A 23,511-nucleotide genomic window follows, 5' to 3' on the forward strand; every position below is an offset into this window, starting at 1 on the left:
TGTGACTTGTTCTTTGCGTTTTTGCCGTCTTTTCTTGTACAATTTGTCACAATATTTACTATATTATTGCAAGAAATTGTTTGTTTGCTCGAAAATGCTAATTATGCCTAGATTGAATTTTTGCTCTGATTGAGTACTACGTACTCTGTTTTTTTGCGAACATAGTATCATGCGGCTAGGCGAACCTTAGGTACTATAGAGCCTTAAAATTAATTATTTTTACATAATTTAGCATGGCTAGACGACGTGGTTCTGGTTCTCGATCGAGGGACCCGCGCCGGGAGGATGAGCTGGCTAGCGAGAGCGAGGATGCTCCGTCTACGTCCAGACTAGGACCTCTTCCAGAGTGGGATGAGCGCACTCTGTTCTTTGCCCCCGTGCATCATTTGTCGGAGGGAGTCCGACGAGGTCTCGAGAGTGGGAGGACCTGTAGTCACGACTCGGGCAACTCCACCATTGGCACGCTCTACGATCCCTTCATCAGTAGAGATGAGGGATTACGGCAGCTTTGGGAGTCATGTGGGTTGACTCCTCTTCTTCGGGCCACCCGGGCCATATTTTCTTTCGATGGGGGTAACCTCGTTGGCCGGGCTTTGGTGGAGTTCTTTTGGGATACCACTAACACCTTCCACTTTCCCTGGGGTGAGATGACGGTCACTCCAGCCGACTTTAGTCTCATCACGGGGCTAGAGTTTCAGTCTGCTCCTCTGCCATTCGACAACGATATCATGGTCCATTCACCGATCGTTTTGGAGTTATTGGGTCCTATTGCTGTTCGGGCCCGAGCTGAGGCTAAGTCGGGATAGCTGAGTTCCCGATGTATCCGCCACAGCACACTAGTTGCGACTTTCGAGGATGATGCGACCACTCGTGAGCAGCGAGTGCACATTTTTGTGCTTATTTTGCTGTTAGGGACCTTTTACCCCGACAAGGGTAGTAAAGTGCTTCTTTACTACCTGTCCGCTGTTCGCGACCTTCACTTGGTCGGACACATGACTGGGCCAGCCTGGCCAATGCGGACTTCTTGCTGGGTTTACGACGTTCTTGCCGTCACAGGGCCTTGTCTGTAAAGGTCGCTCTTTCCAGCTTTTAAAGGTCGTGGAGGTATATTTCTTTCTTCTTTTGAAATTTAACTCTAGACTTAGTGCAGGCTCTTACTGATTTTTGTTATCTTATGTAGATCTGGTTCTACGAGTATTTTTCCTCACTCGCGCCTGCGAGACCTTCAACTCGCGAGCTCCTTGTTGCTGCCAGTTGGGGAGGTTGCCGCGGTCCAGCTGAGGCTGTACGTCTTTGGGAGGTGATCCTGTCGGTACGTTCTTGTGAACACTGCTTCTTAATTATCATCTTTTGGTTAGCATTTATCTCACATAGATTTTTTGTAGGAGCCTAGTCCGGTCTACCGACCTTGGGCCAACTTTGCGGTACCTGTGCTAGCTGCACAGTACACTGCTGAGCGTCGGTATTTTCTGGGAACATAACACGTAGTGTTCTACCTAGGAGAGAGGGTATTCATTCAGCATTTCTCAGAGGTTTTTGTCGTTCTTGCCCCTCCGCCTCGGCACATGTTCTATGAGGCGCTACTGCGAGACCGGGCGAGTGGATCGTCTCGAGGTACTCCCTGGAAGTCCTACGTTGTCCTCGAGAAGAGCTACGAGGATGACCTGCTGCCATTGCTAGCGTCGGCTCCTGTCCTTTCTGAGGAGGCAGCGGTATGCTTTTTACTTTATTTTATTTGCTTTCTACTAGGTAGCCCCCAAGTGATTTCTAATCATTTGTCTTTACCCTTATCAGGCCGGTCCTATACGCTATCAGGGCATGTACTGGTCGATTGAGGAGCTTGTTTAGGGGATTTTTACCCTAGACACTTAGACCAATGAGGGGCTGCCACGTGTTAGAGGCTGGCAGGTCACCTCTGACCTATCCCCAGCTGACACGTGGCCTCCCTTGATATGTTCCCAGAATTGCGGCCTTAAGAGGCCCAATTCCCCAAAACGCATTGATTGCGGCGCAGCCCACCTGCCCTAGGTCAGATGACCTAGGGGAGGGCACTTTTCCCCATGACCCTATAAATAGGGAGATATTCCCCCATTTTGGGGGCATTCACAATCATTTATTACACCCTACTTTCTCTCTCATCAGAGAACTCCTGAGCTTGGAATCCAAGCAGATCCCTACCTTAAATTCCGCACTTTTTACTCTCCTTCAAGTTACTAACTTGAGCGTTTGAGGTGGAGAACCACCCAACCGGTGTCTTCGTTGATTTTGCAGGTACAGAGCCAGCAGGACCAGTCTTCGAGCTGTAACTCTCCCAAGGGACAAAAACACCCGAAACATTTGGCGCCGTCTGTGGGGAGAGTACCTCAAGATGGTTTAAAATTCTGTACCAACTCTTAACTCTACTTCTCTACGTCCGGTTACTCAGGCGGGTAACCAAGAGGACTTACAACCGATTATTCAACCGGAAGGCTTTGAAATCCCTCAACCTCCGCCTTAGCCTCAGCCAGAGGTATTCACTGAGGAGGAGGAAGAAGAAGACAATGATGTGGAGACCTACATAACCAAAGATGGCTCCCTCATCTCTAAATCCATTCGTTCGAAAGATCAATTGGAGCGAAATCTAGACCAGGCGGGTCCAAGCAGGCGGCCCACTGGGAGGTCAGACGGGGAAACCAGGAAGACCAGAGGAGAGGCTCCAGTCACCTGGAATGAGCTCATGAAATTCATGAACTCCTTCAAGGGTGATATTAAGGAGATGATCAACAACAAGGCTAGCTCTAGTAAGAGTCCGCCGGCTAAAAAGACTCCCAATGATGGGAAGAAGAAGAAGCCGGTCAAGGACAGGCAGCCAACTCCTCATCCAAAGGAGAAGGCAGCCGCCAAACTTGACTGGTCCAAGATTCTGATGCCCTAGAGGCAGCCCCGGCAACCCCAGCCGGAGGCCAAAAAGGCGTCTACCTTCGATGCTAGACATGTCATCAATCGAAGGAGACAGCAACAGTTTGAGTCAGCTTCTACCTCAAGCTTTCCAGACAGCTTCAAGGAAGCTTCTGCAAGGAACTCCATGTCCTTGCATGAGAGTCGGACAGGAGGTAAATCTGTCAACACCGAACCTCAACTGATGATAGGGTCTATGCCATAGGCACCCCAGGCGCAGTATGGGCAATATGGCCTCCAGTTTATGCAGCCACCCCCATTCGGAGGTCAGGCGGCATATACCAATGTCCAGCCACTGGACTGGTAGCTGCGGCTGATGAGGCTAGGCGAACAGCCGTCTGCCTTTGCAGCCAATATAACCGAGGCGGTCCAGTCGGCCAAGGTTAAAAATGTTTTGGTTGGTGCTTATGATGGCACCACCCACCCAGAAGACCACCTGATGGCATATACCAACCTAATGTGTTTACAAGGTTGGGACGATGCCACCTGGTGTCGATGTTTCCCGGCTACATTGAAGGGCATTGCCCAACAATGGTTTGGCAACTTGCCAGCCGGGTCTATTGATTGCTTCAAGAAGCTAGCCTTCTTGTTTGCCACCAACTTCTCAATGAACATCCCTGCTAAGAAAACAAGTTTAGACTTGAGCACCATTAAGCAGGGAGAGAGAGAAGGGCTACGCTCATATGTCAGGCGGTTAAACCTGGTCAGGATTTAGATCCAGGGGCTGTTTGACGAGGTAGCATTTACAGACTTCTTCAAGGGTCTGAGAGACGGGTCGACTTTTTAGTTTGACCTTGTCAGAAAAGGGGCATTTACCCTACAGGCGGCGCTGAGGTAGGCGGAAAGCTATATTCAAGCAACCGACGTCTGTACGCCTGGTAGCCAGTCGGACTCCAAAAAGTCTAACAAGCAAAAAGAGAGCTGGTCTGCTCGGCCGACAAAGAAAAAAGAAGAGAGCAAGAAAAGAAAAGAAGTCTGGGCGGTTAGTGATTCTGAGCAGCCGTCCCAGAAAAAGAAAAAAGAGTTTAAACCGTACGTTCCCCGGTACGAGTTTAACAAAGACTGTAACTCCATCCTCATGGAGGTGAAGGACCGGCTGTCTATTGAGAAGCCAAATCTAATGAAAAGTTCCCTCCAATCACGCATTAAGAATAAGTACTGTTAGTTCCATGAGGAAGTTGGCCATGACATCAACGACTGCTTCAGTCTACAACGGACGTTGGACTGCCTGGCTGACAAAGGGCTTCTAAAGTCCTACATTTATAAGTTCCCAACCGGGGCAAAAAAGAAAAACAAGGGTCAGCCCTCCAAGGCTACCCCCCAGCCTGCTAGTAGCTCGGATACCGACTAAGATCCGGTCTACACCATAGCAGGCGGATTCTCTTGTGGTGGCCCTACCATCCGGGGCACAAAAAGCCATTTTCGAAAGATGGATAAGGATGATGATGAGCAGGCGTCTGCCAGCTCCACTTTTCCGGATGTCCTCTTTACTGATGTAGGGAATATTTCAAGCATTATGATCCTAAACTTGAACCCCACTGTGATCATACACTAAAGTACGGTGGCGTTCCAAAGGGAAGGAAAAGAGAGCAAAAGAGTCGCCAACAAGTTTTAGGAACTTGTAAACCCAAAAGACAATCCGAAAGGACCATCAACTCCATCAGGTCTTGAACCAAACAGGGTCCGGGGATGAGGGTACGAATCCAATCTACAAAAGAAAGGACCCGCCCTATAAAATAGGCCTCTACTTTGTTCTGCTCGTATTCATGCGTGATTTTCGAATAACATGCAAACATCATATTGAACCTAACCTGTTTATCTATGTTGGTTGAATATTAATGCACAAATAATTCTATTATTGGCGATCACTTGAGTTAAAATCACATTAGCCTAAACCAAATTAATAATTATCTTATTAAGCGTGATTTCAAGTACAAATTCCCTTTAACAAGCATAAAAGGTGTGATCAAGCAATAACAATAAAAAATAAATCAAGCAACATAATAATAAACAATGTAATAATAATGACGATGATAATAACATGATAAGGCATAATAAAGCTTTATAATAATAGCAAGATCCTAGGCATGATACTAACAAGATTAATAACAAATCCTAGCATGTCACTAAACAATAAAGATCAAAGCTTTAAACCTAACATGGTACTAACATGATAGCATGATATTAGAAAAGAGTAAAGGCACCCTAAACATGACACTAGAAAGCATTAAAAGCATCCTAACATGATACTAGGAATATTAAACATCCTAACATGATACTAGGAATTATAAAACAATAATACGCATGCAATCTACATTGTTAATAGAATAGGGAGTAAGCTAATCTACTTACTTTGAAGCCTCGTACCTCTTTCTAATAACAAAATACACAAGTTAGTAAACTTCAATGAAAATAAATAAAGAATAATTAAAGAATTAAATTAAAATCAAATTAAATAAAGTTTTGACTAGTTTTGGACCAAACCCTCAAAAATTATCAAACCTTGCACGTCTAGGGCGAAGGCAACTTCGAACTTGGCTACGTGTCTCTAAGTCTTGTGAATGCGGAATTGTGTTTGAAAGGTTGGTTTAGAAAGAGAGAGAGAAAGAATAAGCTATATTGCTTAGAGAGAGAATAGAGAGAATTAATGATGAGAGTTGATAAAGAGAATTGATGAGAGTTGATGATTGTGAAAACAAAGATTCAGACCCTATTTATAAGGAAAATAGTCCGGAAAAATATAGAATTTGATAAGGAATAAAACTACACGCTGTCGCCAGGAATCGACTCTATCGCGAGGCGACAGGGTCTGTCGCGCGGCGACAGCCTTGTCGTTTGGCGACAACCTATATTAGCGCGTTTTCTTCACACGGAATCCGATCTTTAATCAACTTGATCTACGGAATCCGTACATAAGATAAAATACGTATTTTTAAGATAATAAAATAATGTTTTACTCCAAATAAAAGTCTATTTTAAGATAATTATTAAATCTAATAATATTAGAATTAAAAAGAATTTTCTAGAAACTTCTAGAAAATTATAATTAATCCTAATAATTAACATTGGGCCCTCCTCTAGATCATTGGGCCGTATTTAAATAATTAACCGGTCCTAGTTTAGTATTTTGGCCATAACTTCCGCAATTTTCATCGGAATTGGGCTTATAATATATCGTTGGAAAGGTCTTTTTGAGTCTCATCCAACTACACTATTATTGGACCTTAATTATGGACCAAACTAAACTGGTTTTGCTATTTTCAAACAAATAGAGTTATTTTTAAAAACAGAGAAAAGAGAATTTTAAAGAAACTAAACCGCAACACTTGACTTTCAACCATTTTCACCTAATTCGATAATGGTTCGACGTGAAAGGCATTCATCACTGGGTTTGGTTTTGGGGAGACACAAATGGGTGGCTACAGAAGCCCCCCACTTTGACTGAGTTTGAAGAAACTTTTGTTTCGAAAAAACGAGAGTCAAAGTATCGATATGGACGGAGAATGATTCGAAACGTTCGGAAATTCCAAATCATTCTTATAACGCCGATACCTGCAAACTAATCATTAGTTAAAACAGATAAAAGAGTTAAGAAACGCGTATCTTGCACCGTCGAGCACACATCTCTGAACGTAACCATTTTTGTTGCTGCATTATTTGTTGTTTGTGACAACCTCCACAGTACCTCGTGAATGCCATCATTGAAGGTAACATTACGTCATCATCTTCATTATTCTGGTGACAATCCTCCACAGTATTTCGGGAACATCGTCGAAAATAAATGTATGTCGTCATCTTCTAGGTTGTGGCAGTATGTCGCCACGGCAGTGCATCGCCGCTATAGATAATCTCTTCTTTACCTTGAGGGACCGTCGAAGGTGACCTTACTTCGCCATCTTCAAAATTTGTGACATTACCTCGCCACGGCCGTACTTCGCCACTAGACAACTCCTCTCTATGTTGGGATATCGTCAAAGAATCATTCTACTTACTGACTCTTAATATATTACTGTTACATTTTTATGTTTGTGCCAATACTTCGGTGCTTTTGTCTTTGTAAACCATTACTTCGGTGCTTCTATTGAACCATTATTTCGGTGCTTCGTTATGAGCCAATACTTAGGCGCTTTAAGCTAAGTGAGACGATCTTTCATCAAGTCGTTCACTTAATGCATCTGCAATCAAGCTGACTAAATCATGTCAATTTGCTTAAAGGGGCTAACTGGCGTACCAAGGAACCCGATATTGCTGAGCCAGATCTATATGTCCACATCATGAAGCCACATGACCTATCGCTGCACCAGCGCAAGCCAAAAGTGCCTGCCGCCGCGATATTGTTCCGAACATTCAATTTGGTCGTTTCCTTACAACCAAATCGGCTCAAATCTTTTGCAAATTAAGGCTCTTCATCTCCATATTATTTTGCTCAAACTTCTCTCATCTTGGAAAAGTTTCATACATCTATATTCGCGGTTTTTCAAAAAAATCCGTAAATATTCTTGCTCGCTGGAATGTACCTGCATCTATATTTCAGACTATAGGACTTTGCTCATCTTTTATTATCTTAGGGTTGACCTAAGGTGTAATACCCCGTATTTTTTTTAAGTCGTTTAATAATTATTAAATATAGATTTTTCGATATATTTTATCGTACAAAATATTTATATGATCATTTTATAATGATTTAATTATACGAGCCAAGTCAAAAAAATTTGTCGTACCCAAATCAAATTTTCAACCACATATACCTTGCACCCGATTCAAACGACAAAGTATCAAATTAATTTTTTTATATACTCAAGTCTAATTCATATTTTTAGTGTACTAGTACTACACAAAAGTACTACACAAAAGCATATGTCAACCTTAGCTAGCATCCTTCTTCAATGATACCTTCTCATCTTTCTCCTCATGATACGTAAGTATCATTTCTTCCATTCACCATAGCACCTTCATGGAAGCTCCTCCTCCATAACTTCACCTTTTACCACCTCCCTTCCTCCAAGGGTCAAAAATAAGGTGAAACACCATTACAATTACCTCAACACCATTACAATTACCTCAATCCTCCTCCGATCATATGTGGCCTCATGATAATCATTCACCAAAAATGAGTTTCAACCAGAATTTCCAATCCAAATTGCCTATAAATAGTTGAAGTTTTATGCTTAATTTCATCCCAAATCAGTAAAGAAACTCCAAATTCTTTCCCCACCTATTCATCCACCCGAGTCGTGCCGCACCACCACCCCAACCAGCCTTGCGGGCTACTGCACGCACCACCTCCTCCTTCCTCCCTTGCTATTCCGTTGGTACTCCTACATCAACCAAGAAACCAAGTTGGTCTTTGCTTGTTCCTTGATAAATTAACAAAGAGTAAGACTTTCATTTTTGAACTATTAGTATTACAATTGGATTACTACTACTTGTGATATCTAGTTATCTACTACTACTACTTACTATACGTATACTACTTTTTCTACTACTGCTACTACTACTACTACTATTATTGTTGTTGTTGTTGTTTTGTTGTTGTTGTTGTTATTATGATTATTACTATTATGACTACTACTACCTACGTATAATATCACTACTACCACTATGTACTACTCATATTGTATACTCCAACCCACTACAATCATTATCATTATTACCTTGATTGATTATTAAAGATTGATTTATAAAGTAACTATTAAATTATAAACGGATTAAATTAATCAATTGTTCATGCACAACTAGTAAGTCGGTATTTTAGTCCTTGTGTATATGGGTTGAAAATTATTTGATTGGAACTATTGATTGTTATAGGAGGAATTTCGGGTTCGAAATTAGGAGCTCCGTAATTGTGTGCAAAGATCGAGGTACGTACACGTGGCTAGATCTTTTATAAAGTGGCTTTTATATGCAACGTGATTTACATGTTAAGCGATTTTTGAACCATGTTTAAATGATTGTGAAATATATTTTGGTGAAGCATGTTTTAATCGTTTAATCTCAAATGTTTAAATATTTTATATGGTTGATTATAAACTTGTATTGATATTCAAGAAGGAAGTTTTATTAATTTTTTTTTAACCATTATTCGTAACGGACATTTTATCTGCCCGTTACGAATAATATTGGCCATCCGTAACGGCCGCATACGTAACGGACGCTGCCCGTTACGGATGGGCCCTTTTTGCCCGTTACGGATGATGTTTTTTCCACTAGTGTTTGTTTCTGATTTTGGCAGACCTACGTGGGGTAGGAGCAACTATTAAAATTTTCTCTTCAACTTCTTGAAGATTTTCGCAAGAATTAGATTCAAGTGGGACGATCTGGATTCTCGCTAGTTGAATTAGCTTGCTTCGACACATGATTTGTCGAATAAGTCGACTCATGCGCCCTCGCCTCTGATGGGGTGTTATCTACATCCATTTTTTGCTCGTCTCGAATTTCTTTGAGAACTACTTTACTCACACTTGGCGTTTTAGAAAGGAATTCCTTTTCTAAAAAGACACCATCGCGAGCAACAAACACTTTGTTATCTTTGCGATTGTAGAAGTAACACCCTTTTGTTTCTTTGGGATAACCCACGAAGAAACATTTGTCTGATTTAGGGTGTAGCTTATCTCCTTGTAATTTTTTTACATAGGCTTCGCATCCCCAAATCTTGAGAAAAGACAACTTTGGAGCTCTTCCATTCCATATCTCATATGAAGTCTTTTCAACTGCTTTGGACGGGCTTCTATATAGTACTTTCGCAGCTGCTTCTAATGCATATCCGTCCCCATAATGATATGTGAAGATCAGTAAAGCTCATTATGGATCAAACCATGTCCAGAAAGGTTCAATTCCTCCTTTATGACACACCATTTAACTGTGGTGTTCTAAGAGGAGTTAATTTTGAAAGTATTCCACAATCCCTCAGATGATCATCAAATTCTTTAATCAAATATTCACCACCACGATTAGATCACAATGTTTTAATTGTTTTCCCAAGTTGATTTTGTACTTCGTTCTGGAATACTTTGAACTTTTCAAAGGCTTTCGACTTAGCTTGTTCCTTATTAAGTAAATGTAATCAAATCTACTTAAATCATCAATGAAGATAGTGAAGTAACTAAATCCACCTCTGGCTTTTGAACTCATTGGTCCACACACATCTATATGTATGAGTCCCAAAAGGTCACTAGCTCTTTCACCTGTACCTATAAAGGTTGACTTAGTCATTTTACCGAGCAAACATGACTCTCAATTTTCAAATGATTCATAATCAAATGAGAAAAGGAGTCCATCCTTTTGTAATTTTTGGATGCGCTTTTGGTTAATATGACCTAGCCTACAGTGCCATAGGGATGTTGGGTTTGAACCATATGTTCATTGCTTTTTATGATCTATGTTGTAAACATAGGTTGTATAATCTAATACATATAAACCATTAACCAATTTAGCACAAGCATATAACATATTTTCCTTTAAAATAAAAGAACATTTGTCTTAAATTCCAAAAGTAAATACTTCAGTATCTAAAACTAGAACTGAAATAATGGTTTTAGTAATCGTAGGAACATAATAACAGTTATTAAGCACCAAAACGAGTCCACATGGGAGCTTGAGTTCATAGCTTTCAATAGCAAGTGCAGCAACAATTGTTCTATTTCCTACTCAAAGCATCATCTCCCCTTTTACTAGCCTCTTACTCTTAAGCCCTGCAATTGATTAACAATGTGAGCACCACAATCGGTATCGAATACCCATGTGGAAGAGGAAGTAAGGTAAATTTCTACAACAAAAACATTAGGTAACTCCTTACTATCAGTTTTCACTGGTGTATCATGGGGACACCATGGTATGTGGCAAGACTATCTACCGCAATAGAAGCATTCACTTCCTCCCTTCTTCAAGTACTCGTCAGTATGGTTGATCAACAGGTTGACGACTAGTGTCATTGTTGAGCCTTCATCATTATGAATGAGCTTGACTAGATCAAATCCATCATGGAGTGAGAATAGTATAGTATCATACTACAAGAAAACTAGTTTTTGACAACGGCAAAAGTCGTTGCTAAATAGGGATTGTCGTTGCAAAAAAGCAAAAATAACTTTTGCAACGACAATTTTCGTTGCAAGGTCGTTGCGGGTATTGGCGTAAAAAAAAATCGGAGCAACAACTTTTTGTCGTTGCTAAACATATGTTTTTCACAACGACTACTGCCGTTGCTATAACTTTGTCGTTGCCATAAATTGTTTTATTACTCATATGGAATATATTTTTTTCAACGCCCATTGTCGTTGTCAAAGCTTTATTTTGCAATGATAATTGTTGTTGCAAGAAAAGAATTAGATTTAGCTACGATAAAAGTCGTTGCAAAAAATCATTTATATTTAATAAAAAAAAAGAAAAATAAAATTAATTAACAAACATATATATAAAAACTTAAATATTTTGATTAACAATTAGTATACCATTATAATTTCATTCCAAAAGAAATTAATTTCTATTGTTCAATGCTAGGATTAGTATTAATTGCAACATTTAACAACTTCATCATCAGCCCCAACAACATTTACAATGCTTGCCGTCAAAAAAAAAAAACCCAACATTTACAATAGCAACACAACAATAGATCCACTAGGATGAAAACCACAGGAGTATCTTCCTTAAAATTGTCAAGAGTAAACATAAGAAAACCTGTTAAAAACCACAAAGAAAGACACTTTTGAATCTTAGAGACAATAGATTATTTTTCTGGATTTGAGTCAAATTGAGCTACCTAAATAATTTTAAACACTTTAAGAGCATCGTACCTGCCTTCCGCACGTTTAGATTACGAGCTCGAAGGAATATTTCTCCACATCAAGTCATCTACTACCTGGCATGACATGCACATCAGAAACATTTGTCAATTTTGTGGAGCACATTGTTTGTTTTTGGAGAGGATAAAGTCACAAATGGCAAATAATAGACGAAAGTCAGTCTTGGCTCTTGAGTAATACTAAGATTACATTATTCTGTGATCTTCCTACATCAAGTACTGACTATCAAGAATCCCCACTAGGATGCTAATTCCTCTCACATGATTTATTTAAAATGTATAATCAGATGGAAAGAGCACTCTATAAGCTTTAGTATTGCAAAGATTCAGCGTATACAATCAAGGAAATAAAATAAGCAAGCAAATAGATAAAAATTAATTAAACCAGAAGGGTAATATGTTATAATAATCTCGATCAAAAGAACTCAATATCCTACGAATGCAAAATGAGAGAAAAGCTGGAATAGCATAAGAGAAAAATGATAAACAAAGCAAAAAAAAAAAAAAAAATTCAGGACTCTGATCCCACGCTTATATAATATCAGAGAATCTAATTGATATGGAAGATCCAAATCCATCAATGAAGTTATTGTTGGGAAATTTAAACTAATTTTTCAATGCGACAGCAACACATACTCAAAAAAATATAAACACAAAATAAATGTTCCATACCTCTGTCATTTATGCCAAAGTAATCACTGAGATCAGAGGAAGAGCCAAGCAGTAAAAACCATAGGGAGAGCCGAGCAGTTGAACATTCTTTTCTGTTACATAAGCACAAGACTCTAAATTCCGCAATATTTTGCACAAGACTGAATTCTGCAATATTTTGCACAAGCCTACAATTGCTTCTATTGCGTGAAGTGATCAATTTTGAAGTTGTAATGGCCTGTCACAAGTTCTAAACCATGTAAAAAATCTGAAAAGTATAATTAGGTGACATCCTTTCTACATATAATACTCAGATTTTAGATCACTTTCAATCACACCGAGAGTACCACTTCCTATTCTAAGTCCAAAAAGAGAAGTTGTAATTTGTAAAGCCTGTAATAGATAAAAAAGAAAAGGAGCGAAAAAAGGCATGGGTCCTGGTAGATGGGAAATCTATTCAATTCTAACAGAAACTCAGAAATCTTCACCAGACATGCAGATAAAAATTAACAAAAGCTAACTAACTCCCACAAAATTCATTACAAAAGTTGAACCCAGTCTCAGATATTTATGTAATTACAAAACTTAGGTACTTTGGATTATTAATCAAAACAGCCCAAATCAAAAGCATGCAAAACTAATAATATTTCAATCCTTCATAGTGATAATCTGAAATGAAATTGTTATGAGCAATACAAAATTTCTCCAACAGAAAAACATTATTATAAACTAACATTTCAAGTCCTAGTAACTTTACCCTACTAGGGTATAGAGAATGAGAGAAATAAGGTCCAAATCCAAGCTGTACATTCAATAATTTGCTTAAATCTACAATAGTTTTTCAGATTGATGGAACAAACAACTTGATTGAAGGATTCAAGTAAAATACATACATTGGATTCATTTAGAGCAGCTAAGTTTGCATAACTTACCTAACTAGTTTAGAGCATAGAAATTTAACATAATCTTAATTTGGCTTGGTTAATATAAGAATACTTTGGGAATTACTATCCCACTTTAGATATATCTGAAAAAGGATAAAACAATCATTCAATTGAGACAAAGATTAGTTAAATATAGATGGATACAATTCTTTGAAAATTTTCCTTAGCCACTTAAATATTTTAGCACAAGACCACCTGAGTACCAACTTCATTTTAAGAACTTAATTAATTTCACGCATACCAATACCCCTCTTGTTTCAAGTCCATACAAGAGCATGTTCCCTCTTTGTAATTGTCAAGCTCCAACTAAGCTAGTAACCTGCCAAATTAACATATTTTTGTTGCAATCTTATCAATTCTAATGTAAACCAATTCAACCTTTAAAAGGCAAACTGCAAAACAGATAAAGATAATGACCGAAAATTCCACAACTACAATGAAATTTGAGCAAAACCAAATAATATTTCACAATACCAAACGTGAATTCGAGCCATGAGAAACTAAACTCAGTTAATATTATGGTTTTATGCTCTAGCTTTTCACCTGAATTGAGCCAATGTATAGTAGTAAAAGAACTTTTTTGTACTCAAAATTAAAGTCTTGCAAAAATTGTATTGTTTGGAACAACAAATCGTGTTTCTCTTTAATTAAATTTAATGAAACATATACCATTAATATCATTATTATTATGAACTAAAAGCATAAAAATCAGGTACTAGCGAGTAACAATTGTAAATTCACAATTCACAACATTTAAGTGGCAAACTGCTTCAATAATCAATCTAACAAAGAAGAACACTAAATTGGAAAAAACTGACGATTAACATTATTTTTTAAAATTAAATGACATTTGATAAATTAAAAAGGAGATCTTACTTCAAAAGGTACTTCCATGGCGTAGAGAAGCTCAGAAATTGTTGAGGTCGATCTGTTGAGAAAGCTAAACCACCCCATTCGCAGAACCCTAAAATCCAAACAAAGTCTCCAAAACAGTATAATTACAATGAAATGAGAGAGCACGAAAGAAGAAATTAGAAACGAGGAAAACTCCAAAAATAAATTAGGGAAAAAAACTTGAAATATTCCTTTACATAAATCCAAAACCCAAAATAAATTGTTCCCACTTAACAATATCAATTTCCAATTGAGTGTGGAATTGATATTAGATTATCCATCTTAAAAGAACCCTACCTTGATTACACAAAAAAATAATTTAACCAACGATAAACCCTAAATGTGAAATTGATAATCGATGATGAAAATAAAAAAACAAACGTACCTTAGAAGTTGCTGCAGCACTTGGAAGCCTCTTTAATGGAGGATTCTAAATTTCTAAGTACCCACTTCAAGTGGGGAGTAGGGATGGCAACAGGTCGCATCTGGACCGGGTCTGGATGGACCCGGATCCAGATCCGTTTTTGTACCTAGGATCCAGATCCGACCCGGATCCGTCGGGTCTGGAAAATGAAGACCCGGATCCAGATTCGACGGGTCCAACGGATCCGGGTCCAAAATGGTTCCACTATATTTTGCCTAATTTTTTGCAATAAATTAATATTTGGGTCAAAAAATGCATTTAAAACTTCCGTCGGGGGTTATTAAGTTCAACCTAAATTTTAGTTATACAACAAATCTAAAAACACAAAGGTACCAACTTATACATTTATATTTTGAAATAAAAATTATAATAACGATAAAAGTACGATTTTAGTAATAGCTAGTGAATTTGATATGAGGCATCCAAAATTCATATCTTGAAAGGGCTTTATCAATACTAACATTGTCAACATATTTAATAATGAAACAAACAATTTTTGTTTTTTTCAAAAAAAACGGGTAAACGGATCTGGATCCGGGTCTGGCCTCCAGACCCGGATCCAGATCCGTTTTTTTAGCAGGACCCGGATCCGACCCGGATCCGTCGGGTCCAAAATTAGAAGACCCAGATCCGTGAAAAACGGATCTGGATCCACGGATCCGGGCCGGGTCCAGACCCACTGCCATCCCATAGGAGAAGGGGAGAAAAAAGGGGGAAAAAAGAACGAGAGAAATTCCCTCAAAAAAAAAAAAAAAAAAGAGAACGAGAGAAATAGCAGGGGTACTCCGTAACTTTGACTGTTTGACTTAATAGTCAATATGTTTCGCAACGACAAATGTTGTTGTAGTATAGATCGTAATTTTTTTGCAACGATAAGGGTCGTTGTGAATAATATTTGATAACATGCGCAATAATTAATGTCGTTAAAAATATAAAGGTTTTTCACAACGAAACTTCTTGTTGCAAAAAATTGTTTTAAAATTTTCAAATACCCGCGTTATGAATTTGGTGGAGGGAAATGAAATATTATTTTTAACGACATTGTCGTTACAGAATACATTATTTGCGACAATAAAAATTTCGTTGCTAAAATTTTGTTACTATAAATGAGTTTTCTTGTAGTATTCATCATTGAACGACCTCCCTAAGATATCCATCTGATTGAGTAATCCAATCAGTTCCTTGACGTGGGTCGTAACTAACTGACCAGGGATGAGTTTCTTAGCCATTATCTTACAATGAATATTGTAAGTCTCAAACCTAACACTGACAGTCAAGGAGTAGTAAATCTAAGGGATCGAATTAACGACCTCCTTAACATTTTGGTCATTGATGCCTCCACTTCCTAATGCCCAATGCCACCTCGACAGATGGCACAAAGACATTCATGCAGTTTGGTCAACTCATAATAATCCTTGAACCTTCTTTTCAAAAAAGTTGGAATAGATTCTAATATGAGATATCTGATTTTCTCTACATCCGAAACATCTTTCGCATGCCTATCAGGAGTGGGACCCAATGTAAACTTGCTCTCAATGGGTATGTATAACCGAGCTTCGAGCTTGTGGCTCTTGAGAACATTTCTCAACTCATTTTCCCATTCCCTGAAGTTTCTGAGATTCAGCCTTGTTTCCAGTTTAGTTGGTAAAATTGTTGTCGTTAAAGCTACTCGTCTACAAAATAAAAAATGAGGCAAAGTTCAATAATTATGTTTAATAAATTTAAAGCACCTTATGCGTATTAAATAGGTAACTTTAAAACATTTTATTCAATTTTAATTGATCCCAATTGAATTAAATGATTCCAAGACCCTTTATTTGTGTAATAGTTGACCGGAATGAGGCCCTACCAACAAGAATTACATTTTCAAGGTGAGTAAACTACTCTTGTAATTCTTGGTTGAATAATTATCCATCACATGTTTAATTATTACCCTTTGCTTCAAGGTTCTAAACTCTTTAGATAACCTTGTTGAGTATAACCAATTAAATATGTAGAACGTGATCAACTCCAAATTTCCCAAGATAACAAGTGACACTCTGCTGAGGCCAACCCATCACTCACGATCGAAGGATTGCTGGGTATCTAATTGGAAAAACAACCTCAATAATACTGGGACCTAGATTTATTATGTTGTGATTATTTAGTGAACTCTAGCGCATCATCACAAACATCAATATAATCTAACATGCATAATCTACTAATGCAGAAATAGAAGATTACATAGTATGGCCCCTTAATCCTAAGAAAACTAATAAAGCAAAAGGTCCTACTTATCCATCTTGCTTCTTTGGGCCTTTACTCCATTGGCTTCTTAGATCAACTACAACCTTTAATACTATTATTCTATCTAATACTTACAAAAAATAAAATAAATTACAAAATATACCATACCGTACTTAGATTACAAAAATATTTCACGATGCGCAGATCATATTTATTAGAATCTATATACTAGTCTATATATAGCAATAAATAACATCATATATTATAAAATGCCATATAATAAATCACTCATCATGCTTTCCTAAACTAAACATCGAATGTTCACAATTAAGCAAACATGGTGTAAGGAAGGTGTTCCCATCGTAGGGAATCCTTAACCTTAGATGCCCATGGCCCTTCAAAAGCCTAGGAATTTACACTTGTTAGGGTGTATTAGGATTTGAATTCCTGACTATTTGGGAGACCTTGAATTAGAATTGATTCTATCATCACACTTTTTTATAAGGAACAAGTAGGAGTCGCCAATGAGTTTTAGGAAAACCCATAAACCTCGTTCATGCCTTTCTCCCAAATAGAGTTCAAGGTATATTTAGCATGAATCATAAGTTTACCCATGCCCAAATTGGTCTACATAAACCAGAAATGAGTTCGGGATCAAGGGTACTAAAATAACGTTCCCTTTAGAGGGGAATTGCTATTCTAGCCCTAGTGCGGCCTCTACTAGCTCTTCCTTTTTCGCACACATCAATTCACGTAGGAATTAAATTGCATGGTCGTTATTCTTTATTTAATAATATTCGTGAAAAGAACAAGAAATAAACAATATTCGCCTTGGCTTAAGTGATCAACCAACAATTATTTAATTCAATTCTAATCTTATTTAACGCAAGATACTATGTGGAATTGATTAATTAATACTTTTAAGGTGATCAAGCAACACTAATTAATTAGTTAAAGTTCTTTTAAACAACAAAATAAATATAATTTATCTAAGTGCTCGGGAATTTACCACTTCTCTTTGCTAGATCTCCGCTTAGAACACTTATGGACTCCTTTTTGTTCAGGAACCTCCACCGTAGTAACAAAATATCAAAGGGGTGAGTGTTTAGGACAGTACAAGAGGGGTTAGTTAGCACAAGTTCACAAGTATTCTGCCAGTGTTTAGGGTAATTTTCTGTGTATTTTAAGCCTCGGATTAAGTATCTATTTATAGGGAATGAGTGGGTTTAGGGTTTCGAGCATTATGCCGCAGCAGGTGTCGCACGCAACTAGATGAGTTGCGCGCAGCATCCCAGCGTAAGAGAATAGCAGCGCAACTAGTTATCATGCGCGCGTCTTTATGGTTAGATTCAATATTCCAATTTTTCGAAATTCTGAATCTCTCGCAAGCGCAACTCTAACAGTTGCGCTGACTGTCGCGCGCAACCTAATCATCCCAGCGCGACTCTTTGAGTTTTGCGCGGCATTTTTTGCGGCAGCGTTTATTTTGACCTAGGCGCTTCTAAATTCGTCTTTATTAGGTTTTAAGCATGAGCTTAAGCCTAAATATGATCGGATTTAGTTAATTGGACCTTGTTTGGCCTTGTTCTTTGGTTTGGGCTAGTCTTTTATGTTTTGTGGCTCAACCAGTTATCCATAAGCATTCTTTACTTCAATCTAACACGACGATGGTTTTATTTATTGTCATTGCGCTTCCTGTCGGGACAGGAGGCCAAAAGTAGATGTCTATAGTTAACCCACACTTTGGTCGAGTCTAGAATAGACGATGATCAAAGTAGTCAAGGAAATAAATCCGAGACTCATTCTGCGAAGTTCTCCAAGGATAGATAATCTTTCTGTAATGTTTAGGGATGTCGAAACGATCCTTGGTTCGCTAAGTGTTTGAAACAAGTAGCTATTAAGGCTAGAAAAAGTTTTTCCTAGTCTTAACACGCTAAAGAATCTAGATTGAACCTTTGCAATTGTAGAACACTTTTACAAGAAAAGGTGTTCTGGGTGATATCAAGTCATGAGAAGAGATCGGTTTTAAAAGGATAAAAGGGGATGATTTCCTCTCAAGCGTGTCATCGTTGGTATAAACTCCCTCGATATGTCACTGTAACTTTAGCCTGACTTTAATAAAGTAAAAAGATGAAAAAGATGTTTTCGGCATCCGAGGCTAAACGGTCCGGTATTTGAGCTGGATGTCCACAAGATAGAAATACATGTCCCAGGACTGGAGGCACATATCCAAATCCAGTGAGAGAGAAGAAAGTCAACAACTTCCTCAGTAGTTTTGTCCACAAGATGAGTACACGTGTCTCAGGACTAGAGGCACGTGACTACATAGGCGCGACATTGTCTCGTCGCTTCTTTATACAATGGGTGGACGGACACCCTAACTGTCCGGCAACCTAGTAAGCTCACTAACTACCGTATTTGCTTCCAATCAAGAAGTGTCTGTTCCTGATGGTTCGGCGTGCCTGCCGACTTGTGAGCTAACGCCTAAAGTAATCCTCTACCTTTCAGTTCCGAGAGCTTGGGCTGAAGTGAAATTTTACGCAACACCTACGCCGTTGGTCGGGTCTAAATCTAACGCAAGTGTACAGGTCAATTACAGCAAATATAGGGTGAGCAAGGTATCGTATCCACAAAGAGGTTTACTCAAGTACCAAATTAAGAAACTAGAATATTATTTAGAAGATAAAAATATGAGAAAAGTACCACTAAAACTATAAACGAAATGATTAAAGTTGCAAACAAGTATGAGAAATAGTTCTAGGTTTCGGCTTTCACCAATTACTCTCTATAATGAAATTAAACTAATTGCAGGGTTGAACATATATAATGTAACAATGATCGAATTACCAATAGTATGTAATCTCCTCTTCCAAGGTAGAAAACGCATATTTAAATCAACATTATGTCTACTTCCGTGATCAGAACAATTGAAATAAACTCATTAAGAATAGGAATTCAAAAAGACCACCCCAAGTATATAACTATTCCTAAAATTATACTACTTGACGTTTGATAATCCCACGAACTAGTATTGAAATTTCACTTCCGCTAATAATCCAATACCTTAAACATACAATCAATTGGCCAGATTAAAAGTACGAATTAATAACAAGATTATCAAATTGCATCATATAAATCAAACCCAAACAATATAATTCAATTCATTGATAGATTATAATGGACTACATCCTGTTTCGGGGTTTTATGTGTCCCTCGGGAGAGTTACAACACTAAGACTGGATGCTCACTTGGATGCCTGTACCTGCAAAACAACGGAGCACCGAATGGTCGGTGGTCTGCCTCCAAGCCTATGTTAGTAAAGGTCCGAAGAGTAAACGTGCGGAATGAAAAAGGTTATCTGCTCGGATTCCGAGCTCGGGTGTACTGTTCTCCTGAGAGTGACAGTTCAGACAATGATTGGTATTCAATCACTAAATATTCCTAGAAAAGTATGCTCGTAAAGAATTTTCGTCCTCATAAATGAGGGGAATGTTCCCTATTTATAAGGTCCTAGAACAGTGTGCCCTCGCTAGGGTTTCGTGCCCTAGGGAAGGACACGCAGCTTTTTGCAGGACTTTGGGATTTGGGCCTGAAAGCCGCCAATCCCAGGGTCCTTTATTTGCCTGCCACGTGCGTCCCCTGGAAGGTCCAAAGTGGCGCCCCTTCCAGTGACACGTGGCGGACTCTGATTGGGCCAACTGGCTAGGGTAATTTTACCCAAATCATTTGCCCCTCACAGGTGGCACGCGCTTGCCATGTGTCGCTTGTGACCGGTGTCAGCGTTCAAGTGGACAGATTTCAAAAAGTTACTACGGAGGGAAAAAATTAGGGTTTTACCCCCCTATAAATAGTAAGTTTTCACCCCCCCTTAGATTCACACCTTTGCGAATCTTTGGAGAATCTTGGACTTTTTGACGCAAAGAATCTCAAAATTCCTTAAGTTGTTTTGACTTTACAAGCATCCGACACTCGGCCAACTGTCCGACTGTTTCTCAGCCTACCAAGCGTCTCTCAACCTTCTTCTAAGGTAACACCTGTTCTCTTTTTCTTTTCACTTCTTCTTTGTTTTTGAAAAATGGTTTCCCAATCGCATGCGGCACGGCATAGGATAGTGATCAGCCGGTCATCGGGGACGGCTGAATCTAGAACTAGCAGTGCCGGATGCTTGGCCAAAGATCCTGCTTTGCGAACTTCTCCGAATCCGACCGTGTCCGTATCTGTGCAGGACACTATGGCTAGAACAAAAAGAACAGCAAGACAATATAACTCCGATGGATCTTTCTACCATTCGAATGGGTCGACTGTTTATTCAGACGGCTCAGTAAGGGCGCCTATAAGCGAGGTGTCAGAGCACCTTGACAGCCCTTCCTATCTTCCTCCGACCCCCACCTATTACCATTCGCCCACATCTAGTGGAACTCCCAGTGATGGAATCGTGGGGGAGGCGGATGAACAATATCAACCCGGGCCTTCTGGACAGGCGCCGGAAGAGAGTCTGGGGGAGGACCCTGCTGGCACCAGTCGGCAGTCCCCCAGCTCTGATTAGAGCTCTGATGACGAGTCGGCCTCGTCATCTTCTTCAGAAAATGCCTCCGTAACTTCGGAGGAGGCAAGAACCAAAATAGATTTTGCCAGGGAGTCCCTGGCAGTGGATAAGGGGGATAGCTGGGCCGAGCCGAGCGCTTCCAGGCGTTCGGAGAAAGCCCCCTACTATCATCATGTTCCGCCCAGCAGGCGGAGCTCCATGGAATCCGGCCTTGCCAATTTTAGGCGCAAGGTCGTTTTAGGCCATGGCTATTCTTTGTCGGTCCCCAAAAAGGACGACTCCATTACTTGGCCGAGCCTGGCCAGCTACCAGGACAAAGCATTCGGCTGCTATGAAGCAGCCTTCAGGGCAGGCCTTCGCTTCCCTCTCCATCCGGCCGTGGAGAGGATCTTCGATGGATACAAAATGGGTATTTGGCAACTTGTGCCCAACTCTTGGATAAAATCCATGGGTACGTTGCCGCCTGTGAGATGCTGCAGGTGGAGGCGAGCTTTGAAGCGTTCGCCCACATGCATTATCTAAGCAGGGCGCCTGCTAGAGGAGGTGAGGGCTGGTACACCTTGACCACTTGAAGGGGTACATGATGGCTGTTGGCAAAGAGAACAAGTGGAAAGATTGGAGGACTAAGTTTTACATAGTCCATTCTGCCGACAGCCGCTTGAACCAAAAGTATAGCAGGTGGAGTAAGAATCCACCTCTCCTAGCAGGCAGGAGTGCGTTACCGTCTCTTCCTAGACGGGCACGGGAGGAAATCATGGACAAGGGGTTGTTTACCGTGTCCGTGTGGACGAATGATGAGGGGGACAAGGAGGTCACCCCTCAATGCTATCTCCCCTTGTACAAATGGTTCGAAGAGGGAGTGTTTTTAGCCGCCTGTGGGCTAAGCTCTGAAATGCTGAGAGGTAGTCGGCCGTCTGTTTGATATGCCATTTTACTTTGCTTTCCAATACTTGTTTGATGGTGCTAACACTTGTTCTTTTTTGCAGACAAGGCAATGGAAAAGCTTTCGGCCTCAAGGAAGCCGGCTGTATCTGCTGCTCGATACAGATCAAACGTCCTCAACAAGGCTGAGGCAACCACTCACACCAAGGTGGGGGACGAGCAGAAACCTGTCGACACCCCCAAGGTAGGAACTTGTTATTCTTAGTATTTCTGACTAATGCTGAATTTGTCCGAATGATTTCTGACTTGTTTTTAACTTTTGTGTTGATGTAGGGTACCCCTACCAAATCTCCTTCAAAACCATCCGACCCTAAAATCCAAAAGACTAGGGCAGGTGATGTGAGCGCATCCGGCAAAGGCGGTCGGAAGCACATAGCTCGGAAACCAAAGAGAGGCCCAGGCGCCTCTTCTCTCGAAGCTGAAAAGGAGATCAGCAAACCGGATGTCCAGAGGACATCGAAGGGTGGCTTCAAGCAACCCACCACTGCTGTCGGCTCAGCAGGAGAGAAGAGAAACATGGGGAATGAGGAGGAGGCACATGACGAGGGTAAGAACCATTCGCCTCTTTGTCCATCCATTTAGATAAAACTTGTAATATTTTTCTAACTCTCTTTCCTTTTCAGTTCCTGTGCAGAGGCCGACTGTAATCTAGATGGCCAAGTCCATGCTGAGGGTGATTGATCCCGATGACAGGGCATCTGTTAGAGGAGTCGGCACCCTTGACTTGGATGGCATCCTGAGGAAGCTCTGCGATGTATGAATTTCAACTTAAGAAACTTTTCTCTTTCTCTATTTTTTTTTCCTCAAGTCTTTATCCGTCTGGTTTTAACCATTCGGCTCTTTTTGCAGGCCATGCGGCGCATCCACGGGCTCAGGCAACCCCTCAAGGACAAATCCAAAGAGGTAACAACCGCTAATGCTCGAGCCGAGTTCGCCTTGGATCGAGCTCAATTTGATATTGCTTAGAATGAGCTTCTGACGCTTGATATGATGTATTCCCAGGCGGAAGCCAATCTGCAAGTGAAGAAGGACCTGGATTCGGCCCGCCTGCACATCACTTCCCTTAAGAATGAAGTCAAAAGTCTTAAGGAGAAGCTTGAGCCTCTTCAAGAGGCCAAGGAGGAGGCCGAGAGAGCCAAGTAGAGGGTGG

General features: G+C 40.0%; 1 long non-coding RNA gene across 4 annotated transcripts; it reads right to left on the reverse strand.

Annotated features, from left to right (window-relative positions):
- Nucleotides 1-11,184: 11,184 nt before the first annotated feature.
- On the reverse strand, nt 11,185-14,646 carry LOC145615061 (uncharacterized). 4 transcript variants are annotated; one of them, XR_014107213.1, is made up of 5 exons: nt 14,609-14,646; nt 14,206-14,293; nt 12,407-13,648; nt 11,727-11,791; nt 11,185-11,610 (listed from the first exon to the last, which is right to left on the reverse strand). It is a non-coding gene; the product is annotated as an uncharacterized LOC145615061 (long non-coding RNA). The 4 variants fall into 4 exon arrangements; XR_014107215.1 differs by lacking the exon at nt 14,609-14,646 and having other exon boundaries at nt 12,407-12,623; nt 13,571-13,648; nt 14,206-14,586; XR_014107214.1 differs by lacking the exon at nt 14,609-14,646 and adding an exon at nt 14,521-14,581.
- Between the last annotated feature and the right edge of the window lie 8,865 nt (nt 14,647-23,511).

This window comes from Chenopodium album, chromosome 25 (assembly GCF_948465745.1).
Source record: "Chenopodium album chromosome 25, dcCheAlbu1.1, whole genome shotgun sequence".
Lineage (NCBI taxonomy): Eukaryota > Viridiplantae > Streptophyta > Magnoliopsida > Caryophyllales > Amaranthaceae > Chenopodium > Chenopodium album.